The sequence below is a fragment of the Ascaphus truei genome, chromosome 16, assembly GCF_040206685.1.
Source record: "Ascaphus truei isolate aAscTru1 chromosome 16, aAscTru1.hap1, whole genome shotgun sequence".
Classification (NCBI taxonomy): Eukaryota; Metazoa; Chordata; class Amphibia; order Anura; family Ascaphidae; genus Ascaphus; species Ascaphus truei.
This window is the reverse complement of record NC_134498.1, coordinates 5426003-5441770: the sequence shown is the minus strand read 5'-3', so window position 1 is coordinate 5441770 and position 15768 is coordinate 5426003.

Genomic DNA, 15768 nt, shown 5'->3' with positions numbered 1-15768 from the left:
AAGGAAAAGAACAAGACCCGACGAAAATGGGGAAGAGGAAGAGAAAAAGAAGTATCGCAAAAAAAGCAAGAAATAGGAAATAATATTTTTAACCTTAGTTCAAAACCACTGACAGAATCAGAAAAGTCACTAATGTCAAAGGGTCTCAAGTTTGCACCAACAGTAGGTCCAAATAATTTTGGCCTATTTGTGGATGCGCAGAGGTTCATTGAACATGCAAAAACACTTGCCTAGACAAGTGAGAGAACCCCTTTTGAACAAGCACTCATAGTGTGATTGATACAAGTTTGTTTAAAAGAGTAACCTTTATTAGTGTATATGGGTAAAATAAGTGAAGTACATAAACACTCAACACAATTAAAACACGTATTAAACTTAATGTCTCTAAGTCTAAATTGTAGACTAATGGAGGTGGTGTTTGAAGGAATGTAATGTAGCTGGCACCATGTGAAATAAAATCAAAAAGAAAGAAAAATTATTTTAATATTAAAGTATAGAATGAATAAGGTGCCTCAGTGTGGTGTGTATATTATTGTTGAAAGGGTCTGGTGTATGTCGCGTGGATAAAGTGTCAGTCACACCACTTTCATACCACATCTGATTGATATGTGGTTCTCTGACAGTATACAATATATAATATATAGCTATTGAATTTCGGGCCAGACCAACTTGATCAGTGCTTAGTGTGGCTTAGCTGGAATCGATTGTCAGAGAGACCACCAAAGGGTTAAAATATATCCTTCAATACAACGCTGGATGAAGTAAAATATCAGGAAGGAAGGCTACTGTGTAGCTGGGGGTGGTGAGGCTAAATTGTGGGAACTATTGGTATATAATGATGATTTTATTGTTTCCCACTAAACATTAATTATTTCAAAGTTATTATAGCCTCATATGAGCTCAACACGATTCACATAGTAAATAGATAGTGATATGAATGGCTGCTCGTATCCCCTGTGAAGGTAGCAAGTGTGTTTGTGGGTAGGCTAGCAGGTATATCTCGATTAATAAAGCCAATAAAAGAGTTATCTTCAGCTGCCTGAAAAATAAAAATCACTTTATCTCTGCAGACCTATATAGGTGGTATAGGTAAGTGATTGATATTTCTAATAGCCGCCCAGCTGTGTCAGTCAATGTAGGTGTTTTAGATGGGCAGGCTATCTTGCCATAGACAAATTTGTCTCAGTTACCACTTATCTTCTAGGGCAAATCAGCCCTGTCTACTAAATATATGCGACTAGATAAAGTATAGGTGCCCAGCAGCCGCTCGGTGACGTGCCCTCTACAAAACAGGGATGCTGTGGGGGGCTGCTATCTCGGAGCGTTTAATCCCTGCTCACGAGTGGCGGCATCTGTTGATTCTCCGCCCGGCATGGTGTATTCATGAACACCGCTATGTATCAAACTGCCGGGTGGAGCTCAAAGTGAAGCTGCGGCTATTCTCCGCGCTCACAAACAGACGTCGCCGCACCAGTGCGCTTGCTGACGTCACAGAGGAACGCCCACCGACGTACGTTTCGCGTCACACTGAGGCTTTCTCAAGGTGGCCCCGCCTCTACGTTTGCCAATAGTTTAAATAGCCATGCGTTGCTATGGTAACGATCGCATTTGGGTAAGTATATCAATTTAATAAAGACAATGTTTGTGTTGATATTTAATGCTGTTTGAGTTATTTATTTAATTATTTTGGCTGGCTAGGAGTGAAACCATGTTCGAAATAGAACCCTTATTAGCTCAGGTAAGTGAATGGTGATGTTGTTATTAAACAACCGTGAGAATATTGTAAGAGTTCAAATTGGATAACTCATGCTACCTGTAGAATGTAGATGGTACACATGTGTCACAAGCAAGTTAAGACTGATAGCAACCTACAATCAACGGTGATATAAAGAATTAAAGTATCCTAGCATTCGTATTTTATTTATTGGGCAGTGTGGAGGATGTATAATGCAGATGAATATACATGATTCCTATACACTGAGCCAAAATGGCTAAGATGATACCATCCTGAGGATATTTGTAGTACATGCACATGTTGCAGAGTGAGTAGTAGCTGATAGTTAGCTCAGTGGGTTGTAGATATAGTCAATGGAGGTATGCTTGCAGATAGATATATCTTACATTTGCTGTATAGATGCATAGATGCAAGAAATGCAGAGAGTGTGTTGAACCTATCCTATAAAGGGGGCAAACATAAAACCTTCATTAAGGCCCTGGGGATACAACGTTCCCAGGGTATAAATCCACTTTGCTTCTTTTTTAAGCAACTCTCGGTCCCAATCGCCCCTTCTGATGGTTTCAGGGAGTTGGCAGATACCTTTGAAGCGTACGCCATTGACTATATCAACAACCCACTGAGCTACTACTCACTCCGCAACATGTGCATGTACTACAAATATCCTCAGGATGGTATCATCTTAGCCATTTTGGCTCAGTGTATAGGAATCATGTGTATTCATCTGCATTATACATCCTCCACACTGCCCAATAAATAAAATACGAATGCTAGGATACTTTAATTCTTTATATCACCATTGATTGTAGGTTGCTATCAGTCTTAACTTGCTTGTGACACATGTGTACCATCTACATTCTACAGGTAGCATGAGTTATCCAATTTGAACTCTTACAATATTCTCACGGTTGTTTAATAACAACATCACCATTCACTTACCTGAGCTAATAAGGGTTCTATTTCGAACATGGTTTCACTCCTAGCCAGCCAAAATAATTAAATAAATAACTCAAACAGCATTAAATATCAACACAAACATTGTCTTTATTAAATTGATACAGTATACTTACCCAAATGCGATCGTTAACATAGCAACGCATGGCTATTTAAACTATTGGCAAACGTAGAGGCGGGGCCACCTTGAGAAAGCATCGGTGTGACGCGAAACGTACGTCGGTGGGCGTTCCTCTGTGACGTCAGCACGCGCACTGGTGCGGCGACGTCTGTTTGTGAGCGCGGAGAATAGCCGCAGCTTCACTTTGAGCTCCACCCGGCAGTTTGATACATAGCGGTGTTCATGAATACACCATGCCGGGCGGAGAATCAACAGATGCCGCCACTCGTGAGCAGGGATTAAACGCTCCGAGATAGCAGCCCCCCACAGCATCCCTGTTTTGTAGAGGGCACGTCACCGAGCGGCTGCTGGGCACCTAAACTTTATCTAGTCGCATATATTTAGTAGACAGGGCTGATTTGCCCTAGAAGATAAGTGGTAACTGAGACAAATTTGTCTATGGCAAGATAGCCTGCCCATCTAAAACACCTACATTGACTGACACAGCTGGGCGGCTATTAGAAATATCAATCACTTACCTATACCACCTATATAGGTCTGCAGAGATAAAGTGATTTTTATTTTTCAGGCAGCTGAAGATAACTCTTTTATTGGCTTTATTAATCGAGATATACCTGCTAGCCTACCCACAAACACACTTGCTACCTTCACAGGGGATACGAGCAGCCATTCATATCACTATCTATTTACTATGTGAATCGTGTTGAGCTCATATGAGGCTATAATAACTTTGAAATAATTAATGTTTAGTGGGAAACAATAAAATCATCATTATATACCAATAGTTCCCACAATTTAGCCTCACCACCCCCAGCTACACAGTAGCCTTCCTTCCTGATATTTTACTTCATCCAGCGTTGTATTGAAGGATATATTTTAACCCTTTGATGGTCTCTCTGACAATCGATTCCAGCTAAGCCACACTAAGCACTGATCAAGTTGGTCTGGCCCGAAATTCAATAGCTATATATTATATATTGTATACTGTCAGAGAACCACATATCAATCAGATGTGGTATGAAAGTGGTGTGACTGACACTTTATCCACGCGACATACACCAGACCCTTTCAACAATAATATACACACCACACTGAGGCACCTTATTCATTCTATACTTTAATATTAAAATAATTTTTCTTTCTTTTTGATTTTATTTCACATGGTGCCAGCTACATTACATTCCTTCAAACACCACCTCCATTAGTCTACAATTTAGACTTAGAGACATTAAGTTTAATACGTGTTTTAATTGTGTTGAGTGTTTATGTACTTCACTTATTTTACCCATATACACTAATAAAGGTTACTCTTTTAAACAAACTTGTATCAATCACACTATGAGTGCTTGTTCAAAAGGGGTTCTCTCACTTGTCTAGGCAAGTGTTTTTGCATGTTCAATGACCCTCTCACCCCTGGCACCAAATCACAGACAGTAGCTAGAGCTCACTATCCCTTCCCCCCTTCACTCCCTATTACTACATGCGCAGAGGTTCTTAAGAAAACTGACTATAAAAAGATTTTTAGATTAAAAGATGTAGAACAAAGGACTGCTGATAATCTTGTCATCACATCAGATGTGACTAAATTTCCTGAAACATCAGAAAACAGACCAATGTTAATACATTCTGGCCTTAAATTACCTTCAACGTTCTATCCAAAGTATGTGAAAGGTAACAATTTAGATGTATTTTCACAACTTATACAAAAAGACTTTGAAAATCTAGTTAAATCTTATACAAAGTTTGAAAATAACTTGAGCATCTCTGAAAGAAAGGCCTTAAAAGTGCTACAAGAAGATACTAACGTTGTTATAAAACAAGCTGATAAGGGTGGTGGTGTAGCAATTATAGACAGAAATGATTACATCACAGAATCTAAAAGAATTCTAGGTGACGTGAATACATATCAACCTTTAAAAAAAGATCCAACAGTAGATTTCTTAAAAGAACTTAAAATCCTGTTAGATAGAGGTAAAATAGAAGAAGTCATTAACAGTGATGAATATAGTTTTCTTTACAGAGAAAATCCTGTTAGACCTATATTCTATTACCTACCAAAACTCCATAATAGTATCACTAATCCACCTGGTAGGCAGGGATTGACTCTTTAACGTCCCATCTATCTGCCTATATAGACATATATTTACAAAAATATGTCACTAAACTTCCTTCCTATCTTAAGGATACAACGGATATCTTGCGCATCTTAGAAAGTCAAGTATGGGAAAATGGATGTTATCTAGTAGCCTGTGATATTACCTCCCTCTATACGTGTATAAATCATAGAGATGGACATGAAGCTGTAGATAGGGCCTTATCAAAAGATCCAGATATGCCCAATGAACACGCCAACTTCATTCTAGATGGCATAAAGTTCATCCTGGAACATAATTATTTTTTGTTTGAGGGGGTATATTACCTGCAAAAATGTGGCACCGCCATGGGCACGAAATTTGCACCCAGCTATGCAAATCTTCTTATGGGAGCATGGGAGGAAGACCATATTTGGTCCATTGCAGAGCTGGGTGCGAATTTGTGCCTATGGCGCAGGTATATAGATGATATTGTGTTTATTTGGAAAGGCAATGAAGAAAGCCTTAAACAGTTTATCATCTATATTAATGACAACTTGCTTAACTTAAAATTCAATTGTGAATACAGGCAGGAAAAAGTTAATTTCTTGGACCTGACCATTTTCATTGAGGAAGGGATAATAAAAACAGAGACCTTCTTTAAAGGTGTAGATATAAACAACTACATATCCACCACAAGTTGTCATCATCCAAAATGGTTGCAAAATGTCCCATACGGACAGATAAGGCGCATTAAAAGAAATTGTAGTAACACAAGTACCTTTCAAAAACAATCTGTTTTTCTACAAGAAAGGTTTTTAGAAAAAGATTACAATGATGTGACCATACAGGATGCCATTAAAAAAAGTCAATGATTTGGATAGAAATGATTTACTGAGCAATAAAAAGAAGGTTAAATCTACTAAAACTTTTGAGTACTCATTTCTGACAGATTACAATAGACAATCAGATAAGATTACTAAAATAATTAAGAAGCACTGGCATATTGTAAAAAATGACCCTGTGCTTGGAGAGATTGTCCCTGAAAATCCAAGCGTGAACTTTAGAAGAGCAAAATCATTGAAAGATAAATTAGCCCCTAGTGCCCTCCCTAAAATAACCAGTGAGGGGAATAGATGGCTAACCAAATCTAAAGGTTTTTATGGTTGTACCACATGTACTGCATGTAAACATAGGCCAGAGGACAAGTTTAGCTTTATGTCTAATACCTCAGGGCAAAGATATAACATAAAACAACTTTTGTCATGTAAATCTAATTATGTGGTATATCTTATTACCTGTCCATGTGGATTACAATATGTGGGCCAGACAACAAGAACTGTAAATACACGTATACTTGAGCACATTGGCAATGTAAGGAGAGGTGTCACTACACATTACCTGTCCAACCATTTTTTACAAAAACATAATGGGGATACATCTGGACTCACTTTTACAGTTATAGAACAAGTGTTGACACATTGGAGAGGTGGAGACAGACAAGCTGCTCTTAAAAAAAGAGAAAGCTTCTGGATCTTCACCTTACAAACACTTGTACCACTAGGTCTTAATGTGGATTTTGAGCTAAGTGCTTTCCTATAAAAAACTGTAATAATAAATTGTTTTAGACAATAAATTGTTTTAGACTGCAAACAAGGTTGAAAATGCACATACTGTGAACTAATTGTGTTTTTTTCCCCTATGTTCTTATTTTGAGATACATCAATCGCCGTTTCAACATATATTATAAGTTAGATTTTGAGCGATCTTATTATATTTTATGTCTCATATATTTTATATACAATTCCTGAAATAGCACAGTTGTATATGAGGTCACTTCGTTAATTTTTAGAATAGGATTTTTTATTAATAAAGATGTATTTTACTTTGAAGTGTATAAACATTGTTGTGTATTTTAAAGGTTAATTGTATAACAGTGTTGTGAGTATTGGAAGGACACATGAAGTCAATTACCAATTTATCTGCTGTCCAATAGGAGGAAAGGTCAGCATAGATTAAAGGGTATAAATAGCATCTCTTTATGGGGTAACGTCACTCCTGACGAAGCCGTCACTACGTACGGCAAAACGCGCAGAGCGTAACCCCTCTTGTGAGATCCAGAGGGAGAGAGCCTGCTGTGGAGTTCCGGTGGCGTCTGCTATACGTGTTGAAGAACCCGGAAGTGACGTATCGGCCCCCTGAAGCAGCGCAGGTCGGAGACCGGATGAGGAAGCAGCATCGTGCAGAGATCCCGAGAACGCGACTCGAGTGAAATCTACATGTGTACAAACTTGCTGTTACCTTTCCGGAATCCTGTAAGCCTCCAATTTTTATCAATGCTGGATAAATATCTACATTTTTTAAGTTTTGGATTGGTGTCTCTCTTTTGGATTTCTACCGCCTATTTGTTGCTCCTGTGTGTATGGGACATTTTCTATTATAGTTGTCCATACATAGCTAGTATTTCTGATACTTAATGATCATTGATATCTAGCTTTATTGTGCTCTTATGAGAGCTCTGCCTGTGTATGTGTATTGTTAACATATTGCACTATGCGAGTATCACGTTTTTTGCTTAGGCACTGACGCTCCCCTGATTCTTCTCTCTGTTACTTTGTGGACCGTGAAACAGTACTTAAGGGTTTGAGTGTCTATTTATCACTTTGTGCACTTTATTTTTGATTTATTTTGATATCACCAGTCACTATATTTCACTGCATGGTTTAAGTTGTGTTTTTTTAGAGTGTACGAGCGCCATCTAGTGTCATTTTTGTATAGTGTTTGTTTTGTTTCATTCACTAGTTAGGCTGCACCACTCAATATGGAAGAAATAGAAATTGATAACAACTTCCCCAATGTTTTCTCATGAAGACACACAAGGGTTGTGGACTTTGACAGCATTCTGAAACTATATTTAGACTCTGATACTATAGTTGAAGAGTCGCATACTTTGGAATCAGAATTTGAGAAATTGGAGAAGTTGTTTATCAAAGACATTAAAAAGTTTTGGGACTACACTTTTTTGGAACAGTACATTATACTGTAAGTGGCAGAGTCCCAAGAGGACTAAGACTCAAGAAACACCCATCTATAGATCTAGAAGATGAGGCTTTCATTGAGAAATGGTATAATCTGCTAGAAAAATGTTCACAAGATCTAATGGGATTAATCATTGAACAGCAGAGAAATCATGTTTTGCAGATTGATGTCGAGATCAATGAAATAGAACTAAGGATCGGTAATTTAAACCAAACAACTCAGTTTAAAGAGAAAGACATTCATCTGCAAAACAAATTAGATAAGATCAGGAAGGAAACCATCACTAAGAAAGTTAAAAAAATTCTTAGAGATGAAGAGGACTATAAAGATGGACCCCCTAGAAAACCTTATCTGGAAGAGAAAACAAATCCTAAGGAGAATAAAACTCCTGAAGTTTTATCTGCCAAATCTACCAATAATAAGAAAACCCCTAAAAAATCCTTTCAAAAAAGAGATAAATCAAGAGAAAATAGAAAATCTAGTAAGAATACAAGAGACATACGAAATAAAAATAGAAAGAGTCCTGAACGAGGTAATTGGAGAACCAAATCAAAATCTCCAAAAACATCAAAAGGACCTGATAAAGTTCAGATTAGTGTAAGTAAAACACCTAAAAGAACTATAAGTATAGACTTCGATTCTGAAGTAGAAATAGTAACAAACTCTAGGAAAGAACAAAGAGAAGTTCAGAAAGAGAAATTGTTCACTAAACATGTCCCTAAAAATGGTAATAAAAAGGATTTTTTAGGGGAGGGGGGATCCACTTTATTTCAGGGAGCAAATTATTATGCCCCCCTAATGAAGAGGGATCCCTCGTCAGAAAGGAAAAGAACAAGACCCGACGAAAACGGGGAAGAGGAAGAGAAAAAAAAGTATCGCAAAAAAAGCAAGAAATAGGAAATAATATTTTTAACCTTAGTTCAAAACCACTGACAGAATCAGAAAAGTCACTAATGTCAAAGGGTCTCAAGTTTGCACCAACAGTAGGTCCAAATAATTTTGGCCTATTTGTGGATGCGCAGAGGTTCTTAAGAAAACTGACTATAAAAAGATTTTTTAGATTAAAAGATGTAGAACAAAGGACTGCTGATAATCTTGTCATCACATCAGATGTGACTAAATTTCCTGAAACATCAGAAAACAGACCAATGTTAATACATTCTGGCCTTAAATTACCTTCAACGTTCTATCCAAAGTATGTGAAAGGTAACAATTTAGATGTATTTTCACAACTTATACAAAAAGACTTTGAAAATCTAGTTAAATCTGATACAAAGTTTGAAAATAACTTGAGCATCTCTGAAAGAAAGGCCTTAAAAGTACTACAAGAAGATACTAACGTTGTTATAAAACAAGCTGATAAGGGTGGTGGTGTAGCAATTATAGACAGAAATGATTACATCACAGAATCTAAAAGAATTCTAGGTGACGTGAATACATATCAACCTTTAAAAAAAGATCCAACAGTAGATTTCTTAAAAGAACTTAAAATCCTGTTAGATAGAGGTAAAATAGAAGAAGTCATTAACAGTGATGAATATAGTTTTCTTTACAGAGAAAATCCTGTTAGACCTATATTCTATTACCTACCAAAACTCCATAATAGTATCACTAATCCACCTGGTAGGCAGGGATTGACTCTTTAACGTCCCATCTATCTGCCTATATAGACATATAATTACAAAAATATGTCACTAAACTTCCTTCCTATCTTAAGGATACAACGGATATCTTGCGCATCTTAGAAAGTCAAGTATGGGAAAATGGATGTTATCTAGTAACCTGTGATATTACCTCCCTCTACACATGTATAAACCATAGAGATGGACATGAAGCTGTAGATATGGCCTTATCAAAAGATCCAGATATGCCCAATGAACACGCCAACTTCATTCTAGATGGCATAAAGTTCATCCTGGAACATAATTATTTTTTGTTTGAGGGGGTATATTACCTGCAAAAATGTGGCACCGCCATGGGCACGAAGTTTGCACCCAGCTATGCAAATCTTCTTATGGGAGCATGGGAGGAAGACCATATTTGGTCCATTGCAGAGCTGGGTGCGAATTTATGCCTATGGCGCAGGTATATAGATGATATTGTGTTTATTTGGAAAGGCAATGAAGAAAGCCTTAAACAGTTTATCATCTATATTAATGACAACTTGCTTAACTTAAAATTCAATTGTGAATACAGTCAGGAAAAAGTTAATTTCTTGGACCTGACCATTTTCATTGAGGAAGGGATAATAAAAACAGAGACCTTCTTTAAAGGTGTAGATATAAACAACTACATATCCACCACAAGTTGTCATCATCCAAAATGGTTGCAAAATGTCCCATACGGACAGATAAGGTGCATTAAAAGAAATTGTAGTAACACAAGTACCTTTCAAAAACAATCTGTTTTTCTACAAGAAAGGTTTTTAGAAAAAGATTACAATGATGTGACCATACAGGATGCCATTAAAAAAAGTCAATGATTTAGATAGAAATGATTTACTGAGCAATAAAAAGAAGGTTAAATCTACTAAAACTTTTGAGTACTCATTTCTGACAGATTACAATAGACAATCAGATAAGATTACTAAAATAATTAAGAAGCACTGGCATATTGTAAAAAATGACCCTGTGCTTGGAGAGATTGTCCCTGAAAATCCAAGCGTGATCTTTAGAAGAGCAAAATCATTGAAAGATAAATTAGCCCCTAGCGCCCTCCCTAAAATAACCAGTGAGGGGAATAGATGGCTAACCAAATCTAAAGGTTTTTATGGTTGTACCACATGTACTGCATGTAAACATAGGCCAGAGGACAAGTTTAGCTTTATGTCTAATACCTCAGGGCAAAGATATAACATAAAACAACTTTTGTCATGTAAATCTAATTATGTGGTATATCTTATTACCTGTCCATGTGGATTACAATATGTGGGCCAGACAACAAGAACTGTAAATACACGTATACTTGAGCACATTGGCAATGTAAGGAGAGGTGTCACTACACATTACCTGTCCAACCATTTTTTACAAAAACATAATGGGGATACATCTGGACTCACTTTTACAGTTATAGAACAAGTGTTGACACATTGGAGAGGTGGAGACAGACAAGCTGCTCTTAAAAAAAGAGAAAGCTTCTGGATCTTCACCTTACAAACACTTGTACCACTAGGTCTTAATGTGGATTTTGAGCTAAGTGCTTTCCTATAAAAAACTGTAATAATAAATTGTTTTAGACAATAAATTGTTTTAGACTGCAAACAAGGTTGAAAATGCACATACTGTGAACTAATTGTGTTTTTTTCCCCTATGTTCTTATTTTGAGATACATCAATCGCCGTTTCAACATATATTATAAGTTAGATTTTGAGCGATCTTATTATATTTTATGTCTCATATATTTTATATACAATTCCTGAAATAGCACAGTTGTATATGAGGTCACTTCGTTAATTTTTAGAATAGGATTTTTTATTAATAAAGATGTATTTTACTTTGAAGTGTATAAACATTGTTGTGTATTTTAAAGGTTAATTGTATAACAGTGTTGTGAGTATTGGAAGGACACATGAAGTCAATTACCAATTTATCTGCTGTCCAATAGGAGGAAAGGTCAGCATAGATTAAAGGGTATAAATAGCATCTCTTTATGGGGTAACGTCACTCCTGACGAAGCCGTCACTACGTACGGCAAAACGCGCAGAGCGTAACCCCTCTTGTGAGATCCAGAGGGAGAGAGCCTGCTGTGGAGTTCCGGTGGCGTCTGCTATACGTGTTGAAGAACCCGGAAGTGACGTATCGGCCCCCTGAAGCAGCGCAGGTCGGAGACCGGATGAGGAAGCAGCATCGTGCAGAGATCCCGAGAACGCGACTCGAGTGAAATCTACATGTGTACAAACTTGCTGTTACCTTTCCGGAATCCTGTAAGCCTCCAATTTTTATCAATGCTGGATAAATATCTACATTTTTTAAGTTTTGGATTGGTGTCTCTCTTTTGGATTTCTACCGCCTATTTGTTGCTCCTGTGTGTATGGGACATTTTCTATTATAGTTGTCCATACATAGCTAGTATTTCTGATACTTAATGATCATTGATATCTAGCTTTATTGTGCTCTTATGAGAGCTCTGCCTGTGTATGTGTATTGTTAACATATTGCACTATGCGAGTATCACGTTTTTTGCTTAGGCACTGACGCTCCCCTGATTCTTCTCTCTGTTACTTTGTGGACCGTGAAACAGTACTTAAGGGTTTGAGTGTCTATTTATCACTTTGTGCACTTTATTTTTGATTTATTTTGATATCACCAGTCACTATATTTCACTGCATGGTTTAAGTTGTGTTTTTTTAGAGTGTACGAGCGCCATCTAGTGTCATTTTTGTATAGTGTTTGTTTTGTTTCATTCACTAGTTAGGCTGCACCACTCAATATGGAAGAAATAGAAATTGATAACAACTTCCCCAATGTTTTCTCATGAAGACACACAAGGGTTGTGGACTTTGACAGCATTCTGAAACTATATTTAGACTCTGATACTATAGTTGAAGAGTCGCATACTTTGGAATCAGAATTTGAGAAATTGGAGAAGTTGTTTATCAAAGACATTAAAAAGTTTTGGGACTACACTTTTTTGGAACAGTACATTATAAGTGGCAGAGTCCCAAGAGGACTAAGACTCAAGAAACACCCATCTATAGATCTAGAAGATGAGGCTTTCATTGAGAAATGGTATAATCTGCTAGAAAAATGTTCACAAGATCTAATGGGATTAATCATTGAACAGCAGAGAAATCATGTTTTGCAGATTGATGTCGAGATCAATGAAATAGAACTAAGGATCGGTAATTTAAACCAAACAACTCAGTTTAAAGAGAAAGACATTCATCTGCAAAACAAATTAGATAAGATCAGGAAGGAAACCATCACTAAGAAAGTTAAAAAAATTCTTAGAGATGAAGAGGACTATAAAGATGGACCCCCTAGAAAACCTTATCTGGAAGAGAAAACAAATCCTAAGGAGAATAAAACTCCTGAAGTTTTATCTGCCAAATCTACCAATAATAAGAAAACCCCTAAAAAATCCTTTCAAAAAAGAGATAAATCAAGAGAAAATAGAAAATCTAGTAAGAATACAAGAGACATACGAAATAAAAATAGAAAGAGTCCTGAACGAGGTAATTGGAGAACCAAATCAAAATCTCCAAAAACATCAAAAGGACCTGATAAAGTTCAGATTAGTGTAAGTAAAACACCTAAAAGAACTATAAGTATAGACTTCGATTCTGAAGTAGAAATAGTAACAAACTCTAGGAAAGAACAAAGAGAAGTTCAGAAAGAGAAATTGTTCACTAAACATGTCCCTAAAAATGGTAATAAAAAGGATTTTTTAGGGGAGGGGGGATCCACTTTATTTCAGGGAGCAAATTATTATGCCCCCCTAATGAAGAGGGATCCCTCGTCAGAAAGGAAAAGAACAAGACCCGACGAAAACGGGGAAGAGGAAGAGAAAAAAAAGTATCGCAAAAAAAGCAAGAAATAGGAAATAATATTTTTAACCTTAGTTCAAAACCACTGACAGAATCAGAAAAGTCACTAATGTCAAAGGGTCTCAAGTTTGCACCAACAGTAGGTCCAAATAATTTTGGCCTATTTGTGGATGCGCAGAGGTTCTTAAGAAAACTGACTATAAAAAGATTTTTTAGATTAAAAGATGTAGAACAAAGGACTGCTGATAATCTTGTCATCACATCAGATGTGACTAAATTTCCTGAAACATCAGAAAACAGACCAATGTTAATACATTCTGGCCTTAAATTACCTTCAACGTTCTATCCAAAGTATGTGAAAGGTAACAATTTAGATGTATTTTCACAACTTATACAAAAAGACTTTGAAAATCTAGTTAAATCTGATACAAAGTTTGAAAATAACTTGAGCATCTCTGAAAGAAAGGCCTTAAAAGTACTACAAGAAGATACTAACGTTGTTATAAAACAAGCTGATAAGGGTGGTGGTGTAGCAATTATAGACAGAAATGATTACATCACAGAATCTAAAAGAATTCTAGGTGACGTGAATACATATCAACCTTTAAAAAAAGATCCAACAGTAGATTTCTTAAAAGAACTTAAAATCCTGTTAGATAGAGGTAAAATAGAAGAAGTCATTAACAGTGATGAATATAGTTTTCTTTACAGAGAAAATCCTGTTAGACCTATATTCTATTACCTACCAAAACTCCATAATAGTATCACTAATCCACCTGGTAGGCAGGGATTGACTCTTTAACGTCCCATCTATCTGCCTATATAGACATATAATTACAAAAATATGTCACTAAACTTCCTTCCTATCTTAAGGATACAACGGATATCTTGCGCATCTTAGAAAGTCAAGTATGGGAAAATGGATGTTATCTAGTAACCTGTGATATTACCTCCCTCTACACATGTATAAACCATAGAGATGGACATGAAGCTGTAGATATGGCCTTATCAAAAGATCCAGATATGCCCAATGAACACGCCAACTTCATTCTAGATGGCATAAAGTTCATCCTGGAACATAATTATTTTTTGTTTGAGGGGGTATATTACCTGCAAAAATGTGGCACCGCCATGGGCACGAAGTTTGCACCCAGCTATGCAAATCTTCTTATGGGAGCATGGGAGGAAGACCATATTTGGTCCATTGCAGAGCTGGGTGCGAATTTATGCCTATGGCGCAGGTATATAGATGATATTGTGTTTATTTGGAAAGGCAATGAAGAAAGCCTTAAACAGTTTATCATCTATATTAATGACAACTTGCTTAACTTAAAATTCAATTGTGAATACAGTCAGGAAAAAGTTAATTTCTTGGACCTGACCATTTTCATTGAGGAAGGGATAATAAAAACAGAGACCTTCTTTAAAGGTGTAGATATAAACAACTACATATCCACCACAAGTTGTCATCATCCAAAATGGTTGCAAAATGTCCCATACGGACAGATAAGGTGCATTAAAAGAAATTGTAGTAACACAAGTACCTTTCAAAAACAATCTGTTTTTCTACAAGAAAGGTTTTTAGAAAAAGATTACAATGATGTGACCATACAGGATGCCATTAAAAAAAGTCAATGATTTAGATAGAAATGATTTACTGAGCAATAAAAAGAAGGTTAAATCTACTAAAACTTTTGAGTACTCATTTCTGACAGATTACAATAGACAATCAGATAAGATTACTAAAATAATTAAGAAGCACTGGCATATTGTAAAAAATGACCCTGTGCTTGGAGAGATTGTCCCTGAAAATCCAAGCGTGATCTTTAGAAGAGCAAAATCATTGAAAGATAAATTAGCCCCTAGCGCCCTCCCTAAAATAACCAGTGAGGGGAATAGATGGCTAACCAAATCTAAAGGTTTTTATGGTTGTACCACATGTACTGCATGTAAACATAGGCCAGAGGACAAGTTTAGCTTTATGTCTAATACCTCAGGGCAAAGATATAACATAAAACAACTTTTGTCATGTAAATCTAATTATGTGGTATATCTTATTACCTGTCCATGTGGATTACAATATGTGGGCCAGATAACAAGAACTGTAAATACACGTATACTTGAGCACATTGGCAATGTAAGGAGAGGTGTCACTACACATTACCTGTCCAACCATTTTTTACAAAAACATAATGGGGATACATCTGGACTCACTTTTACAGTTATAGAACAAGTGTTGACACATTGGAGAGGTGGAGACAGACAAGCTGCTCTTAAAAAAAGAGAAAGCTTCTGGATCTTCACCTTACAAACACTTGTACCACTAGGTCTTAATGTGGATTTTGAGCTAAGTGCTTTCCTA